We start from the raw sequence: 11,393 nt of genomic DNA, 5'->3' as shown, positions 1-11,393 counted from the left end.
TTATTTACATTCAAATTCTGTATGTAAATTTACTTACTGTTATTTTTTTACAAAAAAAATTTCTAGCCTATTTAAACCTGCATTTATTTGCTTTCATGTCATTTTAATTTAATATGTAAGTTTATATATACATAAAGTTTGGGTGTTTACACGTAGCAAAACAAGTTTGTCAAAGTCTCTAATTTCAACATAATAATTTTCTCCAGATGCAATTTATGCTTCTGTCAGTCATTTCTTGCCAGGCTTTGTTGATGACAGTTGAACGACGATGATATTAGAATGGTGTTTCTTGAAGTCTCTGAGCATTATACGTTACATTATATGTTACTTCAGAACACAGCAGAAAATCATTTGTTGCCAAATAGCTTATTGCTGTGCTAAAAAGGGAATTGCAAAATTGATGTAAATTAGTGATTCAAAACCTGTATATTTAATTAATCGTATTTAGTCATGTAGTACATTCTTGCAACTTTCAGAAATTTCAAAATGTTAGCAAATGTTATCAGAGTTTGTCTTTGACAGTAAAAAAATTTCGCATTTCAAAAGTGATAGTTATAATTTCAGGCAGCTTTTCAGTCATACCAGCAGATTTTTCACCGTATCATTGCAATCTGATAGTGTAACAACTCCTGATGAGTGGTACAAGTGTTACAGAGGATGTGTTATCTTTTCCTTACTGTTGAAAGAACTCAGTTATCCTCTTATTGGGTGGAAATGTGGAATTGTGTGTTTTTAGACTCGTACTTCTGCGACTAGATCAAATGTGCATTTTGGTCTTTGTTACTGTCTAGAACTGTGTGTTGTGTAGCAAATTCTGTTAAGCAATTAATTTATAGCTTATTAAAAATTACTTTATTTATATTCTAAATTATGCTACACAATGTGTATTTTATTCAATCTCTGTGCTAATTTGTTTAACTTTAATTGGGTTTTTCGTACTTAAGAAATGTACGTTCTTTTCACTTGTTATTCTGTGAACGCACTGAACACGCAGTGGAATAAGGTGTTTTTCATACGTAATAATCTTGATTTTATATTACTTAAGTTTACCTATTCATAACTTATACCATTGGAAGTAGAAAAATTAGCTCTTCAAAATTTAAAATCACTTTCAAGAAACTAGCTTTAACAGATTTTAAGATACAATAAATTATTTAACTAAATTTTCCATTTTTCATTGCATCGAGAATGTGGGGGAAGGAATTGTAAAAGACGCAGCTTTTAGCAAGATTTCTAACTCTCTTGCTTTCACTGATAAGGGATTTCTAATGGAGGTGAGATAGGTTTGCCAGTTAAGCCTTCACAGCTGGTTATGATTTGGCGGTCACTTGGGACGCTTGAATTTGTGGCTAGTTTAACGCCTTGGAAAAAGGAGAAATTTTACAGTGTGTAAGGCGGTGGTTGAAAAAAACTGATGTTTTCACAATTTCTAGTGACAATGTGATAATCTCTTCATATCTAAAAGAAGTTGCAGGCGGGAATTTCGGTCTCTTGTGCTTTCACTTTTGCTCGATTTTCATGCTCTCTTGGTTGCTGTTCTCTGTTAGGTTAGTGCCTCCTTGGCTTGGAGATGAGAGGCGTTAGCTTTGGAGCCCCAAGAACAAATTTTTTTTGCTTAGTCATGCTTCCCCTTAAGGAAGCTTACTGCTAATCATTTACCTAAGAAGAAATTGTGTAATATTAGATTCGTTAGCTAAAGAAAAAAAAGAAAAAAAAGAAAAACAGTTCCAGTAATTATTATGCATTTTTCTGCTAAATTCATCAGTTTTCTTCTGTAGAGAGTTCGTCTCCACCTAGACCTGTGGGCTGCGGGATTATTATGTATCTTTCTGCTAAATTCATCAGTTGTCTTCTGTAAAGAGTTCGTCTCTACCTTCACCTGTCGGCTGCAGGAGTATTATGAATCTACCTGCTACTTTCATCAATTGTCATCTGGAAAGTATTCATCTCTGCTTTCATCTGTCTGCTGCGGGAATTCTTACGGGATATTTTTGCCATCTAACGTTCCGATTTCATTCCTTGTGACCTGCGGAAAAGAAGATTTTCAGTCTCACTTCTCGGAGGACGGTCATCATTGGACTCAGATTCTCCAGTTTGCCGGTGCCTGTGGCGGTGATCTTATTATTTAAATTCTGGTCTTCAGGAGTTAAGTCATAATGAATTATCCTGGACGCAACAGGAAAGAAAGATGTCTTTTTTTTTAAATTTTTGTTTAGTCATAATCTATTCGTACTATTCTATATTAGTTTCACTTTCAGCCTTAATTAATTGAGAAATTAAAATTTTGGTTCTTTACTATGTTAGGAGAAAGTTTGGGTTGCCTAGTTAATTTGATCAGTTTAAGAGAATGGTTGTTCTATCCAGTAGCTTATGGAGTTTTTCCTTGTTAATGAAATGATGTTAAGGAAATTTGAAGTTAACTAAAAGAAAAATGAAATCTGAGATTGAGATTTTATTATTCCCGTTTCTGCTACTAAGAAAAAATTCATTGGAAGAAATAAATTAGTGCAATAGTTATAAATTAACAAACGATTACTTGTATGTTATAAGTTGAATGTTGGTCATCCTTCTAAAAATTTTGCTAATGTGTTTTTTTGTTTTTGTTTTTTAAATATGCAATATGTTGGTTAATATTTTGTTCTGCAAAACCTTTCATAAATACCTTTAATGAAGTAAATTTGATTAAGTAGATTATAAGCGAGTTCGAAGATAATATTAAACTAAATAGGGCTAATGATGTGCAATTAAATTTTTCCTTTATATTTTTCTTATTTCTCCCGGGATGAAATTTTTTTTTCTATAGAATATTTTTAATATTTTAAATGTTTTAGATGAACTCGAATTGATAAATAAATTTCATGCATTTCATTGGATAACATTTGTATGTTTTATTTACTACAGTCAAAAGTCGTTAATCCGGACTCGTCGGGACTTCGGTGATTCCAGATTATCGATTTTTCCGGATTATAGATCATCAGTTTAAATCTGGTAAAATGGCATGCAGAAATTATAAAAGTAAAAATATGAAACCGTAATTTACGAAATAAAGAACAATTATGATCTAAAGGGTATCAAAATTTACAAAAAAAAGCTTAATATTTATTTGTTTACTTTATTAAACATTTCTTTCAATGTAAGTTGTTTCAGTTGCTTCGTTTTTTATGTGATAATACTTTCTCTTTAGTTTTATTAAACAGACATAATTTCTTGTTTAGTTACAAAGTTCCGCTGTTCAAGTCTTATAATTGCTGTGTCGAGAATACCGACCAATTTGTCAATCGAAATTTTTTCGTTTTCAATAACCTATGTCACTTTCTTCGCTATCGGAAGCGAATTATAATGACGAGGCATTTGATTTAAATCATATAGACTGAGTACATCGAGATGAAATACTACATTGAGTAATCAATTATAAGCCAAATAAAATAAAAACATCTGCCCTTAAGGTAAGGATAGTGCTGACAAAATCAACTTCCAATTCATTGCACGCCGCTGGGGCGTTAAAGATAAACAAACGTTAAAGTTTATATAAACAAAGAATATGCCTTTATCCATTTTTTGCAGCAATTCCATTTTTTGTTTAATGGATTCCGAAAGATACTTTTGCTTTGTATATCCTTTACATATTAGTAAATATATATCGGAAATTCTATTTGACATAATCGAAAGTTCAAGCTTACTTTTATAAAATTGCTCTAACAGTCTGCAAAAAATAATAATCCGGATCCAATTCGAAGATTAAGGAACAACGCAATCTACAACATTAACTGAAATAGATAATTAGATAATTTTAGCTTAGCTTATCCCATCCGTTATACATTAAACGCGCATTCGTAAACGTATTTTGCGCACACGCAAATTCGCAGCGGTAAAGGTCTTACGCGCATGCGTCAACGCGACGCATGCGCAGAAAGATTGTAGCTTTTAGGTGCGGATTATAGATCATTCCGGATTATGGGTGTCCGAATTAACGACTTTTGACTGTATATATTATTCCACATGACCTTTTTACCAGTCATAGTAAGAAATAAGGGTTATTCCATTTTTCGCACAATGCAATGAATGTTTTGTGCTAGACTTGAAGAAAATTTAATTTGTTCGTGGTCACTTCTTAAAAGTATCACGTAACATGTGTTATTCATGGTTAAAGGCAAGATATTCATTCTGCCTAAAGGGATTTCTCTTGTATTACTCTTTAATTGTTAATATGATGTATTATACTGCTATTATGACCTGAACAGGCCGAGCCCTGGTGCACTGAGAGGCATGTGCATAAGTGCCATTGCTCTTGAGGGCATATTTAAGTATAGGGGCATTGAGGACTAAGGAGGGCATAACTTCTGAAATTAGAAGTGCGGGATCCCTAGTAAAATTAAAATTTCATAACGTGATAATTTAAACAAATAAATTTTAAATAATGGTAAGTGGTTAAAATAAAATACCAATACTTCGTCTTATTTGGGGTTTTGATTGGAATTACAGTTTCTTTCAAAAAAAAAACTAAGAAATAGTTCAGCTGGACACTCGCTCAATTTAAGCCCTGAGTATGTAGTACACTGCTCTCCAAAAGTTAAGGAACAGCATGTTGTGTCTAATGTGAGAACAAAGCAACAAACAAGAAATTTACGGGGCATGTTAACTTAACAGTTCTTTAATGAATGCAACATAAAATGTTTCTAAAGTTCAATACGAACATAAATTACAACAAAAAATTGCACTCTTGGTAGAGAAATCCAGTCTTGGAGAAACAGCTCAGGTTGAGAAACAGTATACATATTTTTTTGAGGTAAAATGGGGTGATAACATTACGAAAATGGGTACATTGGCGGCGACATTCCATGCTGTCAATTAAGTTGTTGGTCTGTGAAATGGAAAGCAACGACTAGACACCGAGCAATCCTTGTTCAAGCTCATCTAACGACCTTGGAGGAGAACATAAAGCAGCAACCTATCTCCCAAGGTAGTCCCAAAGATGCTGTATTGGATACAGGTCTAGGGATTGAGCTGGCCATTCCATACGCTCCATTCCGTGACCCTAAAGATATTCTTCAGCAACCCGAGCTCGGTGCGGTCGCGCATTGTCGTCCATCAGAAGAAATTCAGGACTAATAGCAGCGGCATATGGGCGGACATTGATCAAGGATCTCATCTTGATATCTCACACCGGTCAAAGTTCCTCCATGGAACACATGCAGTCAGTGTGACCACCGAGAGAGAGATCCCAGCCCAAACTATTATTCCACCAGCTCTGTAACTGTGTCTTTCCACAATGTGGGATTGGTTGTATCTGGTGCGTTGTCCCTTTCAAATCAGCTGACGACCTAAATCACTCTCCAGTGTGAACCTGGACTGGTCCGTGAAGAGAACAGAAGCCTTTTATTGACTGGTTCAGGAGACGTGTACTCTTGCTCAACATAAACGGGCACTTCTGTGTCCTTGAAACAACAAACCACAATAGTTAAACAATAGTCCAACCACAATACTAATTTCAATTAAACTGAAATTATACAATTCAAGAAGTAACAAATTTTACAACTGATATGTAAAAGAAGACTTTCTGGCGGGGCCAACAAATAAAAACTTTATTACAAACTTCGTAATACAAACAAATAGAAGACATGCTACTTTACATGCTCAAAAATAAAATTGCAATGCATAAATATAGACTTTAAATAATGTTAAGTCATTAAGACCATTTAACTGTAAGATTACGTCATTTTTTCTCTTCTTGGCGCCTTGCATGGCACAGATGTTCATTACAGCAACCCTGTAAACGCTTACTCAGTTTTATTTTTTATTGCTGTTGTTGTTAGTAGTAAGTCATCGCTTGAAAGATGACACGCATTTGAATAAAGTTGTCGAATAAAATATTTAGTACAGTCCACTTCTAGTTAATTTGAAATTGTTGTATAACAACGCTCGCGTCGCATGAACACTTTATGGCCCGCCGAGCCACAGGTAAAAGACATCGTTGCTAAAATTAACTTTTTAGAACATTTGTAATATTTTCGTTTGGTTGTATTACGGATAACTTCATATAGAGTGTTTGGAATGCTTTCGTTTTCGTGTGGATTACGCAATTAAGATTGGATACTGGGTCATCGTTCATTTCCGGTGTTGCTGTCGAGAAATCTGCAATCACGGTAAGTGATAAATTATTTATTTGTTCATGATGAGTGAATTGAAAGCGATTAAAGCTAACAAAAAAAGTTTAAAATGCAGTATCAGAAAGTTTGAAAATAAGGTAAATTCTACAGTGGATGAAGCAGATATTTCCTTATTGGAGTTATACGAATCAAAAATATTAGAATTTAAAAAGGAATTAAGTAACATTTTCGATTCTTTATTTGCACATTGTGAAGAAAAGGACACTGACGAATTCATTAAGGAAAAGGAAAATGTAGTAGATAATCTCGATGAAATTCATTTGAAAATTAAAAGAAAAATTTCTGAGATCCGTTCTCAAAGAAATAGCTGCTCAAATGAAAACGGTTCGAGTAAAGACATAATTGTTTCGGATATAAAATTACCTAAATTGTCTCTTCCAATATTTAGTGGGAAAATCGAAGAATGGATTGAATTTGAGGATTTATTTTCCGCAGCTGTGCATAAAAATAGCAAATTAACTAATGCGCAAAAATTGCAATATTTAAAGAGTTCGTGTAAGGCAGACGCTTTAAATATTATTCAGTCCATTCCAATTTCACATTCGAATTATGACATAGCATGGAATCTGTTGGTTGATCGCTATTGCAACAAAAAAGATTTGATCAATTCTATCATAAAGAAATTAATTTCTATACCTCAAACGAGTGATTCTACTTCGTCGCTTTTAAAATTTATCGATAAGGTGCATGAATGTTTACGATCCTTGGAAGCATTGGAGCAAAAGGTGGAAGAATTTTCAGACACGTTAATTGTTTATTTATTAGTTGAAAAGTTGGATAGAAATACTCGTTGTTGGTGGGAAAGGTCACTTAAAAAAGACGAGATAGGAACGGTTAAACAACTGACATGTTTTTTGAAGGAACACGCTCGCACCCTATCACATTACAAACCTCCGCATGGGGAATCGAAACGTTCATTTAATACCAAAGCTCTTACATCACTTTCGGAAAATTCAAAAAATTGTCATTATTGTAAAGCTGATCATTTATTGTTGAAATGTGCGCATTTCTTAAATCTAACAGTCAAGAAACGATTTGAATTTGTAAAGACAAAAAAACTATGTTTCAATTGTTTATCTTCGGTCCACACAATCAAGGACTGTAAAAGTTCTAATACATGCAGAAAATGTCAGAAATTTCACAATTCGCTCTTACATTTTGATCGAAATGAAGAAAATTTCGATAAAGCAAATGGCACATCGAATCAAATCACAAACAAGACTAATAAATTAAGCAGTAATCTTTCTCCAAATGCTGATACATTTACTCCAATGGCAAGCAGCCAAAAGGTTAGTGACACTAATGAAACCAACCAAGCAAAGTCCATTAACGGTACTGCGCTGAATATTTCCAGTTCTTTTAATAAACAAGTTCTACTTTCAACTGCAATTATTTTCGTTAAGGGTAATGATGGAAAATTTATCTCGCTGAGAGCCTTGCTGGATTCCGGTTCTCAAAATAATTTCATTACTAAAGAAGGTGCTGAGTTATTGAATTTGAAGAAAAGAAAAATAAACGCTTCTATTTCAGGTATCAATGGTACAGTTATGGGTGTTAAGGAAAAAGCAACCATCGCTAACGCTACTAGAGATTTTATTCGTACCTTACAATTTTTTGTTGTTCCAAAAATAACTCGCGTAACGCCTGCTAGATATATAAACATTCCTGATGTTAAGCAGTTGCAACTCATTGGTTTAGCTGATCCAGAGTTTTATAAACCTGGTCAAATACATGTTTTATTATCTAACGAAATATTTTTTGATTTACTGGGAACAAATAGAATAAATATGCAAGACCTGATTCTCCATCAGTCAGTTTTTGGATACATCGTTAGCGGGTCAGTGCGCATGCCGCAGCAAGGCAGTGTTGATAATTATTGTGGGTTTGTGGAAAATGGGGATGATTTATCTGACAACATGAGAAGGTTTTGGGAGATTGAATGTATTAATGAAGCAAAAAAAGTGAAAAGTCAGGAAGAGGAATTTTGTGAACAGCACTTTCTTCGTACACACACGAGGCAAGATGATGGCAGATATGTAGTGGAAATGCCAATTAAGGAGGAAGGACTTAGCCTTTTAGGGGAATCGAGAGAAAACGCTAGCAAAAGGCTGAATTATCTACTTAAACGCTTCACTCGCAATCCCGCAATGAAACACTTATACGAAGATTTCATTAAGGAATATAATGAATTAGGCCATTCCGAAGAAATTTATGAAGGGGATAGCTCTAGTTTCTCATATTATCTTCCTCACCATGGGGTTTTCAGGCCCGAGAAACCTAGCACTAAACTTAGGGTAGTGTTCGATGCCACTGCTCCTACGACTACTGGAATTTCGTTAAACGATATTCTGCTGAATGGAGGGTTAGTTCAAGACGAACTATTTGATATTATTTGCAGATTTCGAACGCATAAAATTGCCTTCACAGCAGACATTGTAAAAATGTATCGTCAGATTTTGATTAAAGAACATCAAAGAGATTTATTACGCATCTTATGGAAGAGTAGTGAAGAAGAACCAGTTAAGGTCTATAGACTGAAGACTATAACTTACGGTACTTCCAACGTACCATATCTAGCAACACGCACACTTAATCAATTAGCAGAAGACGAGAAAAACAATTTTTCGTTAGCATCGCCAATAGTACACAGGGATTTTTACGTCGATGACGTACTCACAGGAGCCCATACTCTAATAGAGGTTAAAGAATTACAGTCGCAATTGATTAACCTATTATCACGTGGAGGAATGCGTCTGCACAGATGGTGTGCTAATCATCCTGATCTTTTGCAGTTTCCGGATGGACAAGAGGAATATTCTTTCAGTAATTTCGATGACGATCAGAGCATCAAAACTTTAGGATTATTATGGAATCCAAAGACAGATTGTTTTTCGTACAAATCAACCATCAAGAAACCAACTACTTACACAAAGAGAACAGTGTTGTCTGATATTGCTCGCATTTATGATCCATTAGGACTGCTTGGTCCAGGGATAACAAAAGCAAAAATCTTCATCCAAAGACTTTGGTTATTGAAGCTTGATTGGAACGATCCGCTACCCGAAAGGATAATTAAGGATTGGCAACTTTTTATTGATTCAATGCAATCTATCAACAATTTGAAAGTCAGTAGATATGTTTTACAGGATAGTTTTTCTGATATACAAATTCATGGATTCTCAGATGCATCAGAACACGCATACGGAGTAGCCATCTATTTACACTGTAGAAGTGACAATAATTTATCTTCACATTTGCTTTGCAGCAAGTCCAGAGTAGCTCCACTAAAACCGCTGACAGTACCTCGACTGGAACTCTGCACAGCTGTACTGCTAGCACAGCTTGTTGCAAAGGTGGTGCCTTTATTGAAATTGGACATCAGTAAAATATGTCTGTGGTGTGACTCAACCATAGTGTTAGCATAGCTTCAGAATCCTCCGCATGTACTAAAAACTTTTGTTGCTAATCGAGTGTTGCAGATCCAAGAGCTAACACAGACATGCCAGTGGAATTATGTGCGTTCAGAGGAGAACCCGGCAGACCTTATTTCCCGAGGACTGAATTTTGACAAGCTGCATGATGCTGATCTGTGGTGGAAAGGTCCTCCATTCTTGAGTGAAGGTGTCATACCTAACAAGAACATTGACTTTGAACAATTAGAAAAAACAGAGACATTTTCTAATGAACTGAGAAAAAGAACTGACATTGCTTGTTTATGCACTTTGCCTTCAAAATTTATTGATAATATCCTAGATATCACTAACAATTATTTAAAATTATTACGTATTGTTAGTTATATTTTCAGGTTCATTTGGAACTCTAGGTGTGCAAAACAGAAAGGAGCACAGAGAAGAACAGGAGGAGTAAGTTCAAAGGAGTTAAATGAGGCAGAATCCTTTTTAGTAAGAGAGGTTCAAAAATGTAGTTTTTATTCAGATTACAACTCCCTCGCACAAGGTAAACCCATTAATAATAAAAGTAATTTACTTTCTTTGAACCCTTTTTTGGATGCAAATAATGTAATGAGAGTAGGAGGCCGATTACAAGGGGCCAATGTAATGTTTTCACAAAAACATCAAATAAATTTGCCTGTTAAATGCAAACTAACTAAGTTGATTGCTGAGCATTATCATCGGAAATATTTACACGTAGGTTCGCAAGCATTATTGTGCTTTATGAGACAGAAATTTTGGCCATTACAAGGTAGGAATTTAACTAGAAAGATTACCCATGAATGTATAATTTGTAGTAAAAATAAACCAGTCACTATCGAACAAATTATGGGGTCATTACCTGCAGAGCGCGTAAATCCAAGCTCACCCTTTAATCATGTCGGCACCGATTTTTGCGGTCCATTTTTTATTAGGTACAAGGGACAGAGGAAAGGAACTCTTCATAAGGTATATTTAGCTCTTTTCAATTGCCTTATAACAAAGGCAGTGCATCTCGAACTAGTGAGTGATCTCACCACTGACGCATTTATTGCCACCTTAAAGAGATTTATTGCTAGGCGCGGAAAATGCTCAATCATTTTCTCAGACAATGCAAAAAACTTCGTTGGCGCAAATGCCGAATTGCAAAGAATTAACAATTTAATTAGAAATCCTGAGAAAAAATTAGCAGATTATTTAGGTGAAGAAGGAATAGTATGGAAGTTTATTCCCCCACGGGCACCTAATTTTGGTGGACTATGGGAATCTGGAATAAAATCCGTGAAATATCACTTAAAGCGGATTGTAGGTAATGCAAGGTTGATTTTCGAGGAGTTATTAACTGTAGTAACTCAGATAGAGTCTGTCTTAAATTCTCGCCCTATTACTCCCTTATCTTCCGATGTAAATGATTTAGAGGCATTAACACCAGGTCATTTTCTCATTGGAAGACCCTTGAATGCTATAGTAGAACCCGAATTAATTGATATACCTGAAAACAGACTCTCAAGATGGAAACGAACTACCAGATTTGTCCAGTTGATATGAAATCGTTGGCATAGGGACTATTTAAACACACTACAACAGCGTTCAAAATGGAAGGTAGAACAAACCAATATTAAAATAGGTATGCTAGTACTAGTTAAGGAGGATGAGCTTCCTGTTTGTAGATGGGTGTTAGGGCGCATTACAAGAATTTTTCCTGGAGTTGACGGTAAGGTTAGAGTAGTAGAAATGCAGACAGCAAAGGGCATCATTAAGCGTGGAATTACAAAAATTGCAATTTTACCCCAAG

General features: G+C 34.9%; 1 long non-coding RNA gene across 1 annotated transcript in view; it reads right to left on the bottom strand.

The window, feature by feature from the left end:
- Positions 1-4,635: 4,635 nt before the first annotated feature.
- The window catches only part of LOC146996743 (uncharacterized), a 46,261-nt gene continuing 39,503 nt past the window's right edge, over positions 4,636-11,393 (bottom strand). Inside the window, exon 2 of the long non-coding RNA XR_015041637.1 lies at positions 4,636-5,435. This is a non-coding gene — a long non-coding RNA (uncharacterized LOC146996743). The remainder of the gene's footprint in view (positions 5,436-11,393) is intronic.

Source organism: Stegodyphus dumicola, chromosome 6, assembly GCF_044657685.1.
Source record: "Stegodyphus dumicola isolate Sdum_Otavi_A_Nest chromosome 6, ASM4465768v1".
NCBI lineage: Eukaryota > Metazoa > Arthropoda > Arachnida > Araneae > Eresidae > Stegodyphus > Stegodyphus dumicola.
The sequence above is the reverse complement of the archived record's forward strand: the minus strand, read 5'-3'. Positions and strand labels throughout refer to the sequence as shown.